This window comes from Grus americana, chromosome 13 (genome assembly GCF_028858705.1).
Source record: "Grus americana isolate bGruAme1 chromosome 13, bGruAme1.mat, whole genome shotgun sequence".
NCBI classification, from domain to species: Eukaryota; Metazoa; Chordata; class Aves; order Gruiformes; family Gruidae; genus Grus; species Grus americana.
In genome coordinates this window covers 5,999,609-6,022,693 of record NC_072864.1, presented here as the reverse complement: position 1 = coordinate 6,022,693, position 23,085 = coordinate 5,999,609, and the positions used below count along the sequence as shown (strand labels likewise).

The 23,085-nt window shown below is 38.2% G+C and overlaps 1 long non-coding RNA gene across 1 annotated transcript in view; it reads right to left on the bottom strand.

Moving 5' to 3' along the window:
- Positions 1 to 23,085, bottom strand: part of LOC129212437 (uncharacterized) — a 298,847-nt gene that overhangs the window by 185,088 nt on the left and 90,674 nt on the right. The window lies entirely within an intron of this gene.

Below are 23,085 nucleotides of genomic sequence, written 5' to 3'. Positions count from 1 at the left end.
TGCTGTGGAAAAAGAATGTAGAAAAGAGAGAAAGACAAAGCAAGCAAAACCTTAACATTCCAGACATACACATTCAAAATTAGAATGGAAAAAGTTATTTTCATAAATACTCTAACTTCTGCAAAACCAGAAAAACTTCATAAAGGGGAGTTCACTGGGAATACTTACTACTTTTTTTTTTTAAGCTCAGCTTCAAATTATTAAGATAGAGGAAAGAAGGAGGGAGGTACTCAATGTTGCACCAAAAAAATATCCACAAACACCTATGTGATATTTAAACAAGGAAAGAGAGAAGTGTGATTTAGTAAGGACATTATACAAGCAAAATAGTGCAAAGCTGCTGCCATTTTTAATCAGCTTAAAACCAGAAGATCAGAGTGAGTGGGAGATAGGAGGCAAAATGTTGTATTTACTAATGCCATTTGGGAACACTGTTGTATGTAATATTAAAAGGGTCTAATTTCCACTAAGTCCTCTGCTACGAGTGTGCTATCACTGCATTCTCTCCAGCAAAAGGCAGCTTCCAAGGCTTAACACCTCACAGGTAATAACCTGCTCAGAAGAACTCTCAGAAACAGGAGGACCACATCCTATCATGACTTGGTTTTATTTCTTCATTTTACCATTCCTACACCAACAGAAAACCCTTGAGTTAATGGTTATGTACTTTGCAATAATATGAAGTGTTAAATGAACAGCAATATAGGAATCTCTTGAGCAAGAACATTTAAGCATGTTGAGCTTAATTATACAAGTTATCACCTGGATGGAATCCTTACCAAGGAAGTGAATGAGTCTGCTCAGAAAAGTTTTAGTTTCAGGAATGAGACAAGACCCCAGGACTCAACAAGGACAGAATAAAACTATATATTTTGGTAGAGAATCTATACAAAGAGCTAATCAAACCATGATGAAATACGTATACGTAAAGATGGAAGTTCCAAAAAAGGCTCTACCATATTAGAGGCTAATATTTTAATGATCTCTCTAAATAATACATCATCTTTTGAACAAGCTAATACTTTATAGATGAGAATCTTTAAGCCAAGTGTAATTGAGCTACAGTGTTTCTGTAGTAGTGTCCCCTCATCCTGAATCTTTTTTAACACTCATTGATTTCTGCCAGACACTCATTGGAAGAATTAATTTATTTATGAACTTGTCATTACAAGTAATTGATTAAGATGTCCTTCCTTAAAGATTTAATTATGCCCAAAGATAAAAGATTTGCTAATTATTGTCTTTTATCTAATTGAAGCTTTGTATTACAAATAAAGTTCAAAGGTTTAAGACAGTTGCCCTTTCAACTATTTGGGCAAAGATGAGAATTTAATTAGAGGGGAAACCATGTTCTCACGAGCCTCTTCAGACATATTCCAGGAGCCATTCTAGTAACAGAATTGATGACTATTCAATGTGCAGAGACCCCAGAAAATCTTTTAACCTTTTTTTTGTCTTTCACATGTTTTCACAGCATTGCTCTTTATTTTGGATCCATCAAGCAATTTGACAGTCTGACCCAGCTAGTGAAATATCTTAAATCAACAATTAAGAGCTTCCACATTTCTTTTTCTTCCAACTTTACTTTCTCTTAGATACCAACAATGGGAACAATTCCTAACAATGCAGGTTTTCAGGTCTTCAGAAAAAGATAGCAGCAATAGCCTCACTTAAGAATTGTTCTTAACTGAGGACTAGAGCAGGAAAACATCAATGTCTAAACATCAACATCTCTTAACAATAAACAATTCAGAAAGAATATTACATAGGAAGTTTCTTTCTGTGTCATTAAACATATGAACTTGTCAGCTCATTTCATAATAGCACAAATAAAGAAATGGACACATCCACATAACAGGAAATCTAACATACAGATGACTTTTCAGGCTTCCTAGGGTGAGATCACATTTGCACAAACCTGAAGCACAAAGCTATGCTGTTTGGTACACATATACATCTACCAGTACCACATGCAAATATCACCTGCAGGAGCTGTCCTGCAAACAATAGCAAAGATATCACACTGTGTTCATAATTATTAGGTTTGGCACACAGCTGCAAATCCACAGTTCTAGAGAGCCAGCCCACTGGGAAGCCGTTGTTCCCCCAACAGCATTTACTGTTACCTTACAGAGAACCCAAGGCTCAGCTGACACTTCCACTCCATGGATAGCAAGACTTTGTGGCAGTATGTGGCACAGGCCCTGACAGTCCCCATTAGACACAGAATGATTGCTCTGAAACTATAAGCTATTCCAAGTAGGTATTTGGTCATAATAAATGCCCACTAGACTACGACCTAAGGAGACTACTTGACATTTATACATATAATTAAAACAAGTATAATCAATCCATCCATATAAAAATCAAACTATAGTTTTGAAAGTCTCATTAATTTATGACATAGTTTATAGGAACAGAATATTTAATACTTCAGTGAGCAAGTGCTTCCTCACTTTTTATTTCTATTTATCAAAAGCCACATATTGGCCACTTGAAATTGTGAATGAGCTTTGAGTGCCCTTTACCAAAATAACTGCATACCAAAATATTCTTGAATTCAAGTACTCGGGCCAAATTCCTGTAATATTTTGTTACTTCCGAGAAGAACTAACCAAGTAAATTTCCATGCACACAGTGGAACCACCCAGGCTGAAACAGGGAAAGAAAGATACTCATTAAGCTACCAGGTGATAGAAAATCCACAGTTTTTGAGAGCACTGCGATAAACATCAGTCATCTTCTATAGAAAAAGGAGGAGGACACAGGATCAAGGAGGAGTTGTATTTTGAGTCAGAGTTCTGTTCAATAGTACATCACACCAAGTGCCAGTCACCAACATGAATCAAACAGCTCTGGAAAGATGGAACAGATCTGTAGAACTGGAAGCTCACTCTGTTCTTAGTGAATTACCACCTAGTATCCTGGTTATAAAGATCAAGAATGTTTTGCAGAAGTACTTCACCCACAGATTACTGGATGTTGGATTACTCAGATGTTGACAAGATCCATAATTTCACCCTCACCACAGTAAGCTACTGTGTGAGACCACTACTAGTCAGTGGAGAATCTGGCCTGACTTAAGCGTTACAAACCATTTCATGTTTGCAGCAGCATAACCAAAAAGCTTACAAGAGCTCCAAGCCTAAATACCCTTGCACACCTCGTTTTCCGCTTTCTGCGAGGTTTTCCATTTATCACGTAACCTCACACTGCTCCTCGTATTCAGTGTGCCATGCACAGGGAAGTTTCTAGTGTACTGCTCACATTAGAACTGTCAATTCCTGTTAATACTAGTAATAGTAAAAAGACATTTCTAAGGTCCAGGTTTTGATGTCCATCAACTCATATCATCTTCAGCAGGAATTCAGTGAACTTTGCACCTCACTGATACTCAGATGCTTAAACCAAAATAAGTTTTGAGATTTCCTTTTTAAAAAAAAGGTTGGCAAAATAAGCCACTTCTCAAGGTTACAGATTAAGCAAATCTCAAGAGCATCTAATCAAACACACCTTTTCAAAATCTCATACTTTATCATTCTAGAAAAACCTTATTGCACAAATAAACCTGTTCTAACATCTTTGTGAGCTCAAATTTATTCAGCTCATTTAAATTTTCACCCAAGTCAAGGAGATGTCAAGACTACACTGGTGAACCAAACAGCATAGGCAACCATTTCTTTATGCTGCATAGCACATGCAACTCCTTCCATTTTCACTGCATACAGAACATGACCATGGATTCAGCAGTACATCTGAAAGAGGAACCCTGCAGTGAGCATGGCACAGAACAAACAACATCCCAGATTAGGCACAACCTGAAAGTATGTATATGTCCAACAGAAAGAAAAATTTAATTTTCTCAGCACTGTCTGCCTTCTTCAAAACCTGACTGGAGGACTCATCACCTTTGAAACTGGAAGAGTAAAAGCAAAAAAAGTCAGCAGTTCTAAAACAAAACTGCTATAACTACACAGAACACACGTTCTCAGCATGCTCCAAAGCATTATTTAAGGGGAATCCTACCCCCTAAGATGCTCCAGAGCACTGTAGAGAATCAAGTTCTATTCCCAGTTCTGTCTAATGCCTTTGTCAATCATCTGGACAAGGGGATTGAGTGCACCCTCAGTAAGTTTGCAGACAACACCATGTTGGGCGGGAGTCTTAATCTGTCTCTTGAAGGTAGGACGCCTCACAGAGGGATCTGGACAGGCTGGATCAATGGGCCAAGGCCAACTGTATGAGGTTCAACAAGGCTCAGTGCCAGGTCCTGCACTTGGGTCACAACAACCCCAGGCAACGCTACAGGCTTGGGGAAAAGTGGCTGGAAGGCTGCCCAGCAGAAAAGCACCTAGGGGTGTTGGTGAACATCTGGTTGAATATGAGCCAGCAGTGTGCACAGGTGGCCAAGGTGGCCAACAGCATCCTGGCTTGTATCAGAAGTAGTGTGGCCAGCAGGAGTAGGGCAGTGATTGTCCCCCTGTACTTGGCACTGGTGAGGCCGCACCTTGAGTACTGTGTTCAGTTTTGGGCCCCTCACTACAAGACATCGAGGTGCTGGAGTGTGTTCAAAGGGCAACAAAGCTGGTGAAGGGTCTGGAGAGCCAGTCCTATGAGGAGCAGCTGAGGGAACTGGGGTTGTTTAGCCTGGAGAACAGGAGGCTGAGGGGAGACCTTCTCACTCTCTACAACTACCTGAAAGGAGGCTGAAGCCAGGTGGATGTTGGCCTTTTCTCCCAAGTAAGGAGCAATACGACAAAAAGAAACGGTCTCAAGTTGTGCCAGGGGAGGTTTAGATTGGATATTAGGAAAAATTTCTTCACTGAAAGGGTTGTCAAGCATTGGAACAGGCTGCCCAGGGAAGAGGTTGAGTCACCATCCCTGGAGGTATTTAAAAGACATGTAGATGTGGTGCTTTTGGGGACATGTTTTAGTGGTGGACTTGGCAGTGCTAGGTTAATGGTTAGACTTGATGACCTTAAACGTCTTTTTCCAACCAAAACAATTCTATGATTCTAAGAATACTAGTAAAACTGGATTTGTGCACTGGCCATTTCCTTAGTTCTTCATTTATGAGCAAATGTAAAATAAAATTGATGATATAGAAGAAAGCAAGCTTTCCTCCCCTATTCTAAATTCTCATTAAATATTAATATTTTCTTTAAATGAAACAGTGGATTATCAGAAGAGAGAAATAAAAGCACTTGCTAAGACCTGAAAAAAAATCCATGGCAATTTACTGTAAAGCATTTGTCTTTTGTACAAGAGAGAACTCATGAGACAGTGATTTGTATGTGCTCCCCTAGAAACATACCACACTGAGCTAGGCAAATATAGTAATCTCTGTTCAAATAAGATTTCAAATTTAAAAATTAGTTTCTTCAGTTCACTGCAGTACTTTTTCTTTGCTCTCAAATATCCACATCGCAAACAAATTTCCCCACTGGTGAGGCCCACTAACATTGCTGATAGAGCAGGCTAATTCAGCGATCTTACCAACACAAGCTGTGCACATCAGAGTTTCTGAACCTGCTTATCACGTAAATGATATCAAGAATTACCTGCAGCCTATCAGGGAAAAGCAGTATTAACAGAAAAACGTTCAATGAGAAAGTAAAACTAACCAGAATGAGAACAGCTCAAAATTGCCTAGAAAAAAAGTTACATACAAAAAGGAGCAATTCCAATCGATGCATTTTTTTTCTTTAGATATTGATCTTGCTGAAGGAATGGTACAGCTTTCAAGGAGAGAAGTGGAGTGGTCACCAGAAGCTCATGCATTATTGCTATAAGCACCTTTGAAATCTTTATCTAATCCTCCTACTGAAGTCAGCAGACAATCTGCCTCTTGCTTCTGTTGCACCAGAATTTGCACTCTCATTCAAATACTCTCAGATTTCAGATTCTAGAAGTTTCTGCTCAGCTACATTTTTTTCCTTTTAGATTCAAAATTTGGAAAGGATACACAGCTAAGTATGTCTAAGTTTTCCAACCTTGATGCTTTCACGCTATCTTACATGGTGACTTACTTCATTGCTTCTCAAGGGACTGCAAGTTAAGGATGAGGACCTAGTCCCTGCACAACAGGTCCTGCTCTCAGAACAGAAAGTGGAAAAGCGAAGTGAAGTGTCCTCATATGGGAGAGAAGCTTGCATCTTGTCAGATTTTTATGTGGTTTATTTATTTTCATAAGTAAGCTGTAGTATCTGGGCATCTCCTAGTATTATTTATAGGCATTTCTATAGAGCTCATAATCACAGTATCTGAGTGCCTCACACTATTTACGATATGCCATTTATCTCTAGAGGGTAGAACTCTCCTCCTTTCTGCTTTGAAGATGGCTTCTCATAGAGATAAGGTACAGATGATTAATGCCTTCTGCACTTGGCATCTTGTGACATGGCTGTTTGGGGAAATGCAAGTCTTTAATCACACTCTAAAGCAGAGGATTTGGGCTCAGTTTGATCTTTTTTAGACTGTACCTTTTTCTCCAAATACAGAGTACAATCAATTTAAAAAATAGGAAGAGAACAAGAAACTCCACAGAAAGAAAAATCAGCAACTGCAGTTTTTTCTCTCCTTAAAAAGTACGCATGACAAAATATCTTCCTTAAAGGAATGCGAACCTCAACAATGACTCCATGTTAGGTAGATTCTGCTTAAGTGGGACTTCATTTCAAATACATCTCAGAGCTCTCCAGTATTCCAGGGAACATCTTTCTCCAGTCTGAGAAGGTCAGGATGTTTCCTGAGAGGCCAAGAGATGAAAAAAAATGAAGCATCTTTCATACTGACTGACACTAAGCAGTAGTTTTCCTAACTGGCATGAACTCACATACCCAGTGAGCAGATTTTGAATTGCCTTGATGAGTGAACTCCATTCCTTCAGCCCCACTGAAGGAAGGACTGAGATTTGTCCTTTTATGCAAGACATACAGAAAAATGCAACCAGCTGAAAAATAGCAAGTCTTTGATGATGACTCTTCAAAAAATATATTTAGGAAAAACAAATAAGCAGAAATCATGTCAAAGAGGTTATTTAAGAGGAGGAGGTTTCTCATACCTCAAGACTATTTTGTCAAAGCAGATAGATTTCAGTTTCTGAAGAAATCTAAGACTTTAAACAGAAAATATAAACAATATATTTTGGTCCCTAAGGAAAATCTTTTTAATCTTAATTCACACCCTTAAAGATGTGACTGATTCTTAGAAGACTTTGTTAGTAAAGACTAGAGAAAGATCGAAGAAAGAAAACCATCAATAAGTGTAACTTAAAACCTAAGTTCTTTGGCTTTCCTTGGTTATGCATCTTCAGCGTCTGACATACTGACCTTAAGCAGAACTAGAATACAAGTAACTACTGAAAATCTTGACCATTCCCTTCATTGATTAATTGAATTTGCATGGACTTTGACACACAAATTTCAAACGTTTCCATGATTAAGATTTCTGAAGGAAGGGCAACTGCAAAAGGGCAAAATTCATGAGAACATAATTTAATTCTGAAGATATCTCTAAATAGCTCCAAAAGACACACTATGAACAGGCATTTCCAGAAGCTTAGCACATATCTCTTCAGGAAGCGTCACCAGAAGTATATTCTGAGCGAGCTGGTGTCAACTTAGACAGATACATATTATTTCTATAAGATGACTCATTTACTAGTTGCCAGATACTTTCCCGTCCACATCTTCTAGTCCGTTAGAAACAGGAGCATGATTTTTCACATGACGGATACAGAAATGCTGGTTATAAGAGCTGAATTCTCAGATATCTCTTGAGTACTTGATAAAGTCTGGCTAACTAATCCTTCCAGTGTCAAAATAGGAACAAAGCTCTTTTGACAAATTATTTCTATAATGATGAATGCAGGGTCCTTTGGAAATCAGCCCCAGGGTTAGGGTTCTTTATGCTATTTACTTTAGAAAGTCCTCAGAGGTACCACTCAATCTGAACACATCATGAACATAAAATATATTCCAAAAGGAAAATAAACCAGCAAATAACTATGATGGTATGCCCAAGAAATCATACTACTTTCACAGCCTCAGAAATTTTAAGTCAGAAATTCCATAGTATACAACTGGCTCAGTTTCCTGAATGTGTTTATCCTCCTAATAGACCCACACACAGGGCACAGAGTAGTGCTTATGCTGGGGGAGGGGGGGAGGTGGGGGTGTTTCAGTTTGGTTTTTTGTTTTGGTTTTGTTTGACAGAGTAGTCCAGCAGTAGAAGGTCCCAGCACCTCAGTTTGTGACAACAGAGTCCCATTTACCAGGCTACATTCTACAGACGACCAAGGTCAAGCTTTGTTTCTGAACCCAGTGTTATTACCCAGATTAAGTATATAAACAGAAAAGAATGGAATGGATTCAAATGTGATCTTAGAATCAATTCAAAGAGAAATAATTCAGCTTAAACTACTGAAATTACATTGGTATGGAGTTGGGAAAACTGATGGTAGAATCAGCTCAGTATTCCTCACTAGGAATTTATTTCCTCAGCAGAGATTTCCAGAGAAAACTATCTGGATAAACGACAAAAAGGCAAAGACAAGAGAGACTGAAAGGTATAAATAGAGGTGCAGGATAAATCAGTTACAGTTATTTAGGAATTTTGTGAGGAACAAAGTTTAATTTCACAACACCACGCATCACTCCATTCCTCTTTAGTTCACAGAAAACATTTGTAAAACCAGAAAGATACATCAGAGGGCAGCAAAAATAATTCAGGTTTTTAGAAAAAATAAGATGGTGAGTGAAAATTTGCTGGGATTGGCCTCCATAGCTTGAGAAAGGATGAGTGAAGGAGGATTCAATTTCCAATGAAGATTGGAAAGGCAAGTAATGGACTGATGTAGATGAATTGTTTCTCAGTTGCTATTTCAAAAACCAGCAGCCATCAGCTGAAGCCAGGGAGAGCAATAACATACAACAATTCAGTTACATTTCATAAACTGTATTGGCACAGAACAAGAGGCCAAAGTCAGCAACAGATGTAAGCAGCATAAATCAGATCAAAAAGCAAATGAACACACACAAGGCCTGATCATCTTGTTTATACCAGCACACAGCAGGAGGGAATGCAGTGAAATAAATTCAGCAATGAGCACAGAAGTTCAGAGAGAAGAACTAGTCCTATGAGGTTTGGTGGATGTTTCTTTGGGTGGGGCACATGTTAAAAGAACAAAGACATAGGCAACCAGATTAGGTATCCCAGCAAACGATGAGGTGCTGTGGGCTCAACTGATGTAAATCAGACTTAGATGGTTGTTGAGCACTATTTCCTTCCTGTGGCAGAAGTCCCCAAAAGTGTTCTACCAGATCCAGCATTGGAGTCTGCATTTTTCTGGTGCTGAGCCCAGAGGTAGAAGCAGTAGTGTTTTCATGCAAGACTCCAAGCCAAGTTCTTAAGTAAAAGCTGTTCCAGATAATATATTCTAAACCAAGAAGGCTTGTCAGATTGCATGTGGAAAGCACAGGAAAAAGGATTGGACAACGATGGCAATTTTTTCTTGCTGTCTTGCAGATGCATTGCTAAAATATGATGGACTTTGTGCTAATGCCATACGCCTGTGAAAGTTCCTCATTACAGAGCTGACAGGATGGTGGTCCCCGTTGGCATTCCTGCTATGCAGTATTGGTCACGACTCACAAGAATACTTTTACAAGGCCTGACACGATGCTTTACAAGCCTTTCATTGAGGTGGGACAAAGAGAGTAGGTGTCTTCAGCCATTTTAATGCATTTTCTAATGCTTCCAGATGCTGTATGCTAGTCTCACTAAGAGCTTCTCATTATCATAAAATTTACATGCTCTATGCACTGAAAGACACTCTGCAATGCAATAATAAAAGGCATATTAATTTGACAAAAATGATCAAAAGATCATACAGCATGCAAGGACATTGCAAATAATCTTTCCCAAGGACTTGAAAAAAAATAATAACAAAGCACTTGCACTTTTTCCACTATGTTCTTAACTTCAGGTAATCCCTTAAAAACAACAATACTGAACACTCAGCATCTCATACATTTAAAGCACAAGAACAACACTAACTGGTGTTCTGGAGCAGTCCTGTATATGATTGGTGTATGAATTCTTTGCTGAGAACACATGAAATATCCTTTGATTAATGCATTATCACAGACACTTTAAGCTACACTTGAGTAGTGAAGTACATGTATACCATGACCTGTCATCAAAACAATCTGACATTATTCAGTGTATTTCCCACCCCCATTTCAACAAGCCATGGTATTTTAGGCTAGCATACCTGAAACACTGTGTGGTAGAGATGCAGTTCAAAATACACTGTGGAAAACAAGCGATACAACATCTCCTGACAGCAATACCTAAGTTTCTCTAACAAGTTTATTTCCAGACATTTCACCAAAGCCTGGCTCAAGGCCAAGACCTTAATATAGCAAAGGCACAAACTGAAATATTTAACAGGACTGAGGTAATTTGCAAGGAAAAAAGCAAAAGAAATATATGTTTATTTACTCAGACCTAAAGACAAAAGGTAGATTTGGGAAACCCCTTGTAAACTCACAAGATGAAATATTGTTTCTCCATGAATGACCTCAACATTTTATTATCCCATAATTTGGCTATGCAGTATCATCTTCTGATCTCAAGAGATCAATATTTGAGATTAAGTCTTTTTATGGGTTTTCTCCAAGTGTCTGAAGAGTCTTCCCAAGGTAGTATACATTAAACTTGAGAAGCATTAACTACAGAGTACAACTTTATTTTATGTACAACCATGTAAATGAACCATGTATACTTTTTTCCAGAACTGGTATCTCTAAAAACATTTTAATATTAAATTAAGGAAAGTTCTCATAACCATGTGACAGGAAAACCATCTTTTTATGACACTAATTTACCAGATTACCAAAAAAACAACATGGCTGCACACCGTAGCTGTGAAACACTCAGGTACTACCGATTCAAGGATGACACACCAGATTTATACCAGCTTTCAAGAATGTAGGCACCATGATACACTGTGGTTTGAGATGCTGCAGTTATTCCCATGCTAAGTATAAAAGATAACTGTGATAGTTCAAATAGCATTGCATAGTAACTGTTGAGATTTTAATAACTTTATTAATAATGTAGCAAACTAATGCTGATGAAATCTCTCTAACATTCTTTTTAACTGCAGTGGGTAATAAGAAATTGATCTATTTAAACTTGTTTTCCTGTAAGTTAAAAGAAACTCTATAAAAGCTACCAATTCCTCCTTCAAGCCAGCTCTCACCTCTCGTGCCAGGGTAGGACAGTAGTGAAACAATTGTACACAGAGAATCCCAATAAGCAAAAAGTTCTCGAAAGGTTTTGCTGAAGAATTTTACTATGACAGACTTACACTGGTGCTCTGAGCCAGTATGTCTTCCAATTTTATGACAGCCTAATAAAAGATGCTAGTTTTCCTTTATAGACCTTGTTTCCTTAAAATGGAAGAGAAGATTCCTGTAACCATCCTGGGTCCTTCTAATGAATTTTCTAAGGCTAAAGTTGAGTTTATTTTGGAAAACTCACTGCAACATGCACCACCTTCCAAATCTAAATCAAGAAATACACACCATTAAGATCTATTCTAGTATGGGTTTCTGGAGGTCACAGTATAACCTCTATTCCTTCTTGCTGAAGGAGATACCATTACTTCAGCAGTGCTGCTAAATATTGCACTTAAAGACCATATGATTTCTCATGACCAGTAATACTTTCTTGACAGGCGTCAAGATTTTTAAATCTTCTGATGGATAAAAAACCCCCAACCAACCATTACTGAAAACTAATGTTCATTAACAATGGCTTTCTCTTCCATAGCCTCTCACCATCTTTTATCCATTACATGTCAAACTGATAATCCTAAGTATCTGTCAAAGTTTAGCCCAGAGGAAACAGTTTGGCAGTTGAAAGAATTAAGGTTCTTAGAGTTATCTAGAAATAGAATTTTCATTAAAGGAAAAAAAATAATCCATATTTTAGAAGTTAATTTTCATATTTTGTAAATGGTGTAACTTACAGCTAAATCATTGGAAATTATAACTAGCTCTACAAGTTGAAACACCAAAAAGCTGAGTTCTGCTAAGTTACTGGCCTATTAATCCAGTATAATCCACATCTTTAAAATAACATCTTCAGAAGGATTGTGGCTATATCCATCTGTTCAAGCACTGAATATTTTATTATGTCTTACAGAAACACCAACGCATTATAGAAATATCATCCAGTGATGTTTTAATTTTTTTTTATATCTGACTAGCTAAAGACATCTCTGTTCCAGAGCAGAGTTAGCAGGTAAACTAACACCCTACTTTCATTCAACAGGTCACTGGAAGTTAGTATTTCAGGCAGGATAATAGAAACACTGGCAAGTTCCAGAAGCAAAAGTACCAAAACCTACAATCCATCCTTCTCATACTGTACTTCAACAGTGATGTGGCTGCAAACCATGTGTGATACCCAGCTTGTTACACAGGGAAGTGCTTGTAGGGAAGTTTCTTTAAACTGCATTGGTAACACAGCACTACACATTAATGAGATGGTTGGTAACATTATTACTACATGAAAGGGAGACACCACACAATCCATCATGTAAGGTACTGGTTCCTTTTGCATACTTGCAAATCAAAGACTTTGTAACAGTCTTGTTCACCAAACATATCAGAGGATTAATTCCTTCTCCATGGACCTGTACCTTTTCTTGTTACACCAGAATAAGCCAGTGGTAAACACGTTTAAAAACAGCATAAATTTAACAAACCAAAGCCAACACAAACACAAACAAGAGAATTTTATATCTTCAATTCATGTAAGCAAATAGCCAAAGCTATCTTAATGGAACAGCACTAGCATTAGAGTCTCTCAGAGTCATACCACTTCAAAGGTGCATCTCTGGACCCAGGAAAACACTTCTGAACTTCAGAGATATCTTGGGATTTGAGTGGAGCCTATTGCTCACTAATAAACCCTCACTCCTTGAAGAGCTATCAGACATGGGCATTTAATTCCACTCAAAAGGACTAAGAAATCTAATGTTAGGTAGTCCCTTTCTACATGCCCCAGTTTTCATTTTAAGATTAATGGTAGACAGAACCAAGTCATGTCTGATAGTCATTTACACCCCAATAGCAAAAAATGGTCTTATGAGCACCAGTATAATTGCAGTGTAACGAAACTCAAGGATAAGAGGTCAATTTCCAAACATTTACATCCATGTTATCAACTCTCTCTGCTCTCAGAAACTACAAAAATTTGAGAGCAACATTGATGAAAGAAACTTTTTTTTTTTTACATAAATGCTTCTAAAAACATACAAGAATCAGTAGAAAATTATAACTACTTTAAACCAAGCTGTAGAATTTTATGGTAAGGATATAATTTTCTGCTAAGTTTTATAGACGTGCCCAGAAATAAAACACCAGGCCTCTATTGAATTTTATAGGGCTTTTCTGTAAGAATTACAAACTGTGGTATTCAAACAATACTTGTGGATCAGTCTGCCAGCAGCCCTGAAGCTAAAACTGCATTGCATAAACCAGGCATTGAATAATTTGCAATAATGAACAAATTCATAAAAAGTCAGTGGCTGTTTGTCAGTAATCTGTGAACCGACAAAGCGGTAAATTCATTGAATAAAAACTCCTGGCTGTGAATAGTTCACCCAACTTTACTGCTTTACCTTTAAGGGACTGCCTGAAGGGCTTATAACTCCGCAGCATTCTTGCCAGGTAATTTGTGCAGCATTTTTTAGCAACAGTTAAATTAAAAAGCCCTTTTGGGAAAACTCAGTGAATTTAATAGAGATGAAATCAATATGGTTCTGCAGAAATTACTCTAAAACCTTCAGTTAGATCCTCTCCCCAATCTCAGCCCCTTTACAGTGCATAGTACGGTCAAAGCAGTATAAGAGAATCCTGAAGCAGTGATTACAACTGCAGGGAAAATCTCCAGGGAAAGCACTTCTGAGACCCTACCAGAGCTTGTTTTGCACCTGGGAGAAGAGGACAGCATGAAATGGAGGAATAAGGCAGTTCTTAGAACAACCCAAAGATGTTGATGCAGCTTAGCTAGGAACAAAATTATGCCAAGAACCTCTCCAGTAGCTTAATACAAGGAAAGCTTAAATACTTTTCAACTTAGCATTTGAGACAGTGTCCTTTCCCTAGAACAGTGAAGTAGCCCATAGAATTAATATGGGAACTCCATCTTTACCAGGGGACCACAGCCAACTTAATATTCCCACAGAAAAGCTGGCTTTCTTGGCTAAATTCTATAGAATACTGCCTTTTGTCACTTGTTTATGCTTACACCTCCTTCATTTGATAGGAAGCTAAATAGGGAGAAGCCAGTAATAGGGAAAGCAGGACAAAGCCTTCTCTTTCCCAGATGAACAAACATGTCCTGAAAATCCCAAGTGAGGCCCACACAATGAAGTAACCATAGGGGTGCAGCCAACATTGGTGGAGCCTCATGAATACAGGGACATCCTAACAAAATTCCCTTTAGGAACAAAAGCCTCACAATAAAAGTGTCTGGGGCACCAAGAATAACATTAGTAATAAATTTTACCCTACTTTGCACTGGTATTAGCTCAGATTACATGACAGTATACACCTACCACCATCCCCCATACTCAGTTTCCACAGGGCTGAAAAGTCAGACAGTAAGTCCAACAGATAGAAAGATGGTGCTGCACCTAAGAACTCCCGATTTTAACTACAGTTATGCTTTCCTCTGTTCCTGGGACACCATGCGGACGTTAATGCATTTTTCCACAAGATGCACTGGTTAGCATGGAAAGTATAGACATGGGGGTGGCACAAGATCAGAAGACAACATCTGCAAGGTTATTTAACTTCAAGGGAAAGGATTTAATTGTTGTGCCTTAATTTTTACGCTTTCTCCTGATTAGCTTTTAAAGTTTAGTTTTAGTATCCAAGTTCACATAAGTGGATGACCAAGAGAATAAAGTGTAGCTGAAATCAACAGGCTCTTAAGAGCTTTGTTTAATACTGAACACATTCATTAAAGTACAGTTACCACAATAATGAATGTAGATATCATAATTATATTACTAGATTTTAAATACAACTTCAGTGTCTCCAGTGGCTTTTAAAGTGGTACAATACCACAGTCAATTCAAATTTAATTAAAACTATCAGTTTAGTTTACATTTACAGCTAAAAACTGAAAAACCCCAAACTTTACAGCCATTGTATAACTATATTCCAAATACTTATATCAGGGAAAATCTGAATTATTTTTTATAAATAATTTATCTCTTTGCCCATCAATGCTTACATGTTATCCTTTACTTAGCTTAGAGTGGAAAAATGCACACACTTCCCTTTACTTAAGGGATATACGCGCATTTTTCCACTCAGTGCTAAAGAATTGAACAAATAAATCCCACTGGTAATTACAGCATGTAATCTTATCTGAGGTTCAATCTGTTGCACTAAAAATCTCCCTTGTGACATCTAAAAGGGTAGAGAGATATAATGGAAGATTTCTGGAGTCTGTTCTGCTGTCCTACATCACTGAAGCCAACAGCAACAGGACTGGGCTCAGAAAATAGCCTTAAGCCTCTGAGCATAAAGCTTTGACTTTTAAAGGAGTCCATGAAAACTGACTCATTCTTCTGCCCTTTTGAAATTCCCAGTCCGCATCCCTATTTGTGAGAAGGATTATTTTTATTTTATACAGTGGTAGTATTTAGAGGCCCCAACAGATATCAGGGGCCTGTTGTACTACACACTGAGCATGCACATAGCAGAAGGCCTGTGCTCGGGAAAAGTGACAGAAGAGAGTGGGAGGGGAAACAAGGCTCAAGGAAGTGGTTTGCTCAAGATCACACAACACATCATTAACAGGCCAAGACCTTTTGGTTCTCCATGAGGTTAAGGAACTAAGATCCCCAACATGAGGTGAACTCTTAGCACAGAAAAATGATACCTTCTTTTTAATGTTTATATAGCAAAACATCCCTCACCTGCCTGTAAAAACACAGTACACTGAATATTGTCAGACACAAGATACTGGCCTACAATCCCCACAGCTCTGATCCACTACAGAAGTGCTGATACTCCACCTAGCCTTCAAAATGAAGGCAGATTGCAGGATCAGGTACTTACCAAAGCACTTCTGCATGCATCAGCAAACAGTGCCTGTCATTGGTTCATCTTCACAACATGATACCCAGTCCTCTTCAGGCATTATAACTATTAATACCAATTTGCCATTTTCCTGGAAGGGAAACTTGCACCATCTCTCAAAAAACAGATGTGTCCCTGTTAGAATTATAGTGCTGCCATTGATTTGAATGGGAAGAGAACTGACACAGTGCAGAGAAAAGGGACTGGGATTTCAGCCTCTCAGGTACTATACAACTTGACTGCCTCAAATGACTATCCTCCTTTGCTCAGTACAGCATCAAACCCCAGAGAAAGCATGACATTTGTTTCAAGGTAGAAGTATGCCGGCTAGCTCCACAGAAATGCTGTTCTCTAAAAATTTGAGCAGGAAAAAGCCCTGCAAATGGCAGCAGTTGTACTTAATCTGCCAAGTCAATTATTACAGCTTTTCCTAAGAGATCTTGAAGTTCCAAATGATAGAGCAATGGAGGATCTGTACTAGATTGGCTCCAGTCTATAGCCTTCATTGGCTTTTTGTTAAAGACCATTCAGTCCCAGCTAGGATTTAAAAGGCTGTACAGAAAAGTCTAGGCTTGCTTCAAAGCTCTATCTTTACTAAAGAGTGGTCAACTAACTAGACATTTAAGAACTAAAATTGTAAACTATTCATAAGTTTGCTTTCTAGAAAAACTAGCATGTGGTTAAAATTGTTAAGATATTTATGCCTTAATGCAGTGTTCACTCTAGCACAGAATTAGGCCAGAAATAGAGCTACATCACTGTGGCACAACTGGCTGATTAAATTCAAACTAAAAGGTACTTTTGACCAAAGATGTATCATTCATGAAGTAGCAAGCATCCTAAAAGGTTTCTTTTCTAATGCCACATTAAAGCACTTCATTCAACTGCAAGAGCCACCACTTGACTTTTCCCAGAAATTGTAAAATTTCCAGTAAGAAGTGTTCAGGACATTCTTCAAAGTATTGATTTTTCTCAGAACCACATATCTGTTCCACCTTCATCATGTTATCAGTCAAGGAGTCAAGTGCACTGAAGACATGAGAGGTGTGATGGTAGCTGTGTCAGACAATGTACCAAGACTAAGTGTAATCCAGGATGAGAGGGTAAGGTACAGAAACTCGCTTTAGAAACAAGAGGGAAAAAAACTTTGATCAGAAGAGTGGAGAGCATGCATGAGCACATGAAGAGATTGTAACAAGGAGCAGACTGACTGCTGGCACACACCCAGCACCTGGAGGCCAACCTACAACCTCACCTGCTTGCTTACCTTCTTTAGGCGTGGAATTTAGGCTCACCACATGGCTACGCATTACATCAATCTTGCTTGACCAATAAGTGCTATGTAAACATCATCCCTAATGCATCAATACCACCACTCGGCAGTTAAGGGACTTAGCATATTACTGAGAAGTGTGATAATGGCATCATGGACAATGATTTCTGCATCACCATAAACAGAGGGAGGAAAAACCTCACAAGACGACACACTCAATGTACAGCAACGAACTTCATTAAATAACCTGAGCTACACAGATTTCAACTGGCAGTGCAGCAGCCAGCTAAGCACATCCCAGGACCTGAGAAGGTATTCTGGCATTCTCCTGGCAGACCTTGAAGCCAATTCCCATCTCCTACTGTGAAGTCAGTACAGTGGAACCATCATAAGACTGGCAACTGAAAAGACAATAAAGTTCCCTGGATTAAGATATAGGAGCAGATTGGAATAAACATTGGAATAGCAGTTTGCCAGCATAGAGTTAAAAGCTGACTTTCTAAAGAAAATGATATCCATCTGATACAATTTAAGAACAAAACTATATTTGATTTTTTTAAATTTCTATTTTTTAAAAAAACTATGCTAGTGGTGCCTAATGGCTACATTCTACTTGCCTGAATTGCATCCTACCTGCACAATGAGTATGCTGAACCCAAAACTTCACTTATGTCCAGTTAGCTTAGTCTAGCATCAGAAATTTTATTGGAATTTGGATGGAGAGAAAGATCCTCTCAGGTATCCTTTTAACATGTGTTTGGCAGCTATCACTTTTTTTTTTTAAAGTATTTTAAGTCTAGAACCAAAGCTGTTTATTATATTGGCATGAGAGTCTCCAAGCAGAGTTTATTCAGTACAAACCCTTGAGCTGCACAAGCCAAAAAGGCTCACATTCACTTGTCAGAGAGAAGGAAGAAAACACTATGACAAATGCTGCCGAACAACAGACTCATACCACAGCAGAGATCGTTTCTTTGATCAAGAGAATCACAGCCTGAAAACCTGTAAATACCAGCACTCTGCACTGTCACAAATTGCGGTAACAGTTTAACACTGAATTGCTACTGAGCTTCTTTTCTTATAATAGCTGCAGTACATAAGAAAGCTGGCAAGAGTTTTGAATTTTCATTCATGTGCAATTTCAGTGGATGAGATGAGAAAACTTTCTTAAAGAAATACTTACATATTTAATGGGTCAAAGTAAAACAGCAACAAAAGGAGAGATTGGGAAAAGCTACACCAAACATAGGGTGCAATATAGGTTTAAAACAACTGTTTAGAAGATGTGAAACCTACCTCAAATAGAGTTGAACCTGGATATTGCATAAAATCCAGGAAAGATATTAGGATGTTAGGATAAGAGGAAGGACATCACCTTCTGGTGCTACAGCTTCCCAATTCACTTTTTCCCCTGAGTGCAAGGGGATATTGGGATATACTACCTCTGCCTGTGATCTACTCAGGCACTCTGATAATTGGCACCTTCTGAAAGGCCAGTTTCTAAAAGACATGAGATTTTCCCAAAGGAAACAAAATAAATCCCCCACTCAGTAAGCTGTTGTGAAAACTTACATTCAAGAAATGAGGTATTCTATTTTGAGAAAACATTACTAAGATACACAAAGACGAGGGAAAGGGGCTGAATTAGACTGAAAAGTGCCTTCAACATTTGGCACTTGGCAGTAGCTCCTGCCTTCACATCACAGATCACTGCTATTCATGAAGCACTGAAGTGTCCGCTTGAAAGAGAACGCAGAATGCCATGAATCATGATTGACAGTGTAACACAAGTTGTGTTTAGAGAGTGGTACCCATGTTCATACATTGTTACTTGGAAACCATGGGCCAATGGCTAGTTTTTAATTTACATGTAAAACCTGACAGAAACATTTCCACCATGTGAAAGACAGCATACAGTATTTCACTGTGGCTTCTGGTTCCACTCTAATGATGTCAAAGTCATATATTTACATTTACTTGAGAGCCTGCCAGTTCCAAGAGCACTACAGAAATTCGTCACAGGATGCTGCTTTGACGCCATTTCAGTGTACCTTTAGCACTATCATTCCGTTGGCATTTTTATAAGCTTTCTAGCTGTAGAAAGCTTGAACCAAATAACACATTTTCTGGTTAGATGACATGGAACTAAAGAAGGTGACTAAATCATTTAAAGGCTCACTAAGTTACAGTGACACATGCAGGAAAAATGCAACTGGTGAGGCTGCAGTGCTGGGTTATAAAACTCCTCTAACACAAACCCTTACTCATTCCAAAAAGTTTTACAATGGCCACACACCACCTCTAAAAGCTTTCTGGTTTACTACCAAATTTATTTCTGGTTTTGGACCCAGATGCATAATCTTGAGATACCTGCAAAGAAGGGTTAAAAACAAAACAAGATTAACACCAACATCAGAAGAACAAGGCGCTAATTCTATTATAATTACAAAAACCCCACAGGTTTCACACTGAACAAAGTTTACAGCACTTGAGTTCTGTCAGACAAGCAATGGATGTGAATCTCAGAACAAGTGTCTCTACCAAGAACTCCCCTTCTCTTGGCTTTCAGGTAGTCTAGTCTGCAAGTTATTTGTCACAGCATTCTCCTGCCACATACAAGAGGCAGTGTTTAGGGAAAGATGTTTTCCAAACAGATTAGTGATGTAAAATAAATTCTACAATTCCATCTGCTTTTCTTTAAAACCAGTAATTCTGATTTTTCCAGAGTAGCTGCAAATGCTAATTAAAATCTGCCTCATGCTGTTTTCTAATTATTGTCCTCACCATTGCTCTATGAGCAATGGTCCCAGTAACTCTCACAATTAGCTTTGCAAACTTTCTTTATATTTAAAAAAGCCTTTAGGAGAAACTCCTAATAGCAAAATTGCTCCAAGCAGTTTTACCCTAGTAAATGAGCTGGTATCATTAATGATGGTGAAGTCTCATGATAATCTAATTAGGTATGTACACTTGCTGTGGTGTTTTCAGATTTCTTTGGTTTACAAACACTGACTTTTTATGATATTTGGAACTCTTACTTCTGGACCAAACCAAGATGAAGAAATAATAAATGAGAATATTACATCAAACTACAGGCTGCATTTTTGGACAGTAGTTTAATTGAGACTTCCAAAGATCACCCAGAACACTCAAGTAATGGGAAATATAGCTCTTGTCCAAAAAAATGTCAGTAAGTTTCACCTCAATTCTTTACTAGTTTCCTACCCATTGGCACTTGTAGTCCAGGCTATTGTTGATTATGTATAAAAACACAAATTGCCAGGAGCCCAGCTGTATCCATTCTTCCTCCCAGGATGGCAACAACAGCCAGTCAGGACAGCCTAATACTGCTAATCAGAAAGGATGCAATTATCTAAGCAAAATGAAGTTTCAACACAGTTCCATGTCTCAGGCTACTCTATTATTGTCTGAAAACAGCTTTTCCAGATAGATGTCTTACAAAGATGGTCAAGTTTTCTTATTCTTACAAAGGACGGTCTATACCCTTGAGCTTAACATAAGGCTCAGTTATAACTGAGACTGGATAGTTGCTCCCCTTCCCAGGTTATGTCCTTCTGTTTTCACACTTCTGGAGCACAGTGTTTCCATACAAGTTAATCACAAACACAGCCCTTGCTGGCAGCAACAGTACTAACCTCAATATGATTCAGCCATCAGTAAGTCATTCTCTAAACTCTGCTTCAGTGGGTATTTCCTATCAAGACAGGACTGTGGAACATTAGCATATATGGCATCCTCTTCTGATGTACAACTCTTTTTACTGTATATTCACAGCAGATCACACAAAGCATCATAGTAGGTCACCAAAAGCTCAGGAGCACTACTGATAGGCTGACATGTCTGTTCTGACTAAACTTTACCCACTGAAATAACCAGTTGCAGGGAGACCTTAAGAACAGAGGTGATAAGGCAAATGTAGCAGAGCAGATTCGCATCCCAGTCTGAAAACCTCCAAGTGGATGTTTTAAAAGCCAAGGTAGCAATGTGCTCACAATTCAGATTTTGCTTAACTACTTCAGTACAAGAAAAGTTAACAAAATATAAAAAATTAATTTTGATGAAGTTCTGCATAAGCATTCTGCAATTACCAAATGAAGTGCTTCTACAGCTTCTGCCTTACAACTGAACCAAGATTATTATCAATTTGCTCTTGATATAAGAAAGCAATTTTCATGTACTTACATCTGCTCTCAGAAAGAAGAGAAAATGGTTCATGAAGTTCCCATTAGCATACAAAAGCAGCAACATCTGCTGGGAGTTTTTAGAGGCTTATTGTTGTCACTTAATCAGGACCACAGGTTACAGCTGGCCACAGCACTCAAGGTAGGGTTTCAAGAGACAAGGGGATAATTTGACCATACAACAGTTCCTGCAAGACTTCTGTATCTATAAAAAGCATTCTATTCTTACTTAGCTGAAGATAGGTAATCCACCTATGCTGATTCCTCCTTCCATAAACCTGTAAATAGTATTGTAACTGAAGTCATTGATCCTTTTGTACAATATGTGACTTAAGTGAAGTATCATTTTTACAAGACACAAAACTTAACAGTGAGTTTGCTTCCATGTGCTGTAGCTGTAGCACCATCTAGAGGATTTGAGCTAGAAATTCCTCACACAATGAGCAAAAAAAGCCTGGGAAACTGCTCTCAAAAGTTGTGAAAAACTCTTTACACAAAAAATATTTTGAGCAAATTTTCATTTATCTACAGAGTGACTTTAAAATTTTTTTATACATGCCTATGTGTCACACAGTTTTTCTTCTATCCTTTCTCAGTTTATGGTATTTGGATTCACAGAGGTAACAGAAAAAATACTAATTAGAACAAATAAAACTTTATTGACAGTCAGATTGGGAAGGAGCTTGATCTCGTCCATGCTAGGTCACATGCTTGCTACAAGATCTTTTTCAGGTGGAGAAAGGCAGTTTCCTTTATAACCTTGCCAAGATGAGTAACTTCCCTCTGTTTTCCTTAATTTTCACCTTTTCCAGGGAGGTTTCTTAATGAAACCAAAGCCAAATTTCAATCAGGGAAAGGGAAAAGGTTTCTAATCAAATAATAGAGATTATGTATTTTATTATTTTTCACACATAGGAGGTGCTCACAACAACTGCTTGCTCACTGTATAGCTATTAAAAGAGAAGGAGATGGACAGGTACAGCCCTGGAGTACTACAGATTCTTTTTTCCATCCACAGACACCCCAAACTTTGACTACTTTCAGCATGGCACAGTCTCCCCCATAACTTAACTCTGCTACTGCCACAAAATAACAGTTTTGCTCCAGAAGCCTTCTGGGGATTGCAAAGTTCAATACTTTCATTACTTCTACAAAACTCGAAGCCAGCTCCTCAGAGACTGGAAGACCAAGAATTAATTGAGAATATTCATAATGTGATTGCTCTGCAGCATTTGTGGGCAATAAATCCCACCTGTAGCTCCCATTCATTGGTTGATGTGTGACTCACCAGCAGCATAATTTGTAGTGACACATTCACATTAAAAATTCAAACTTTTATACACCTAAATATAATTTGTATTTCTCTTTCTCTCTATATTGTGTCAAAACAATCAAGTAATACCAAATAATAGGTCATTTATTTTAGATGATTTTA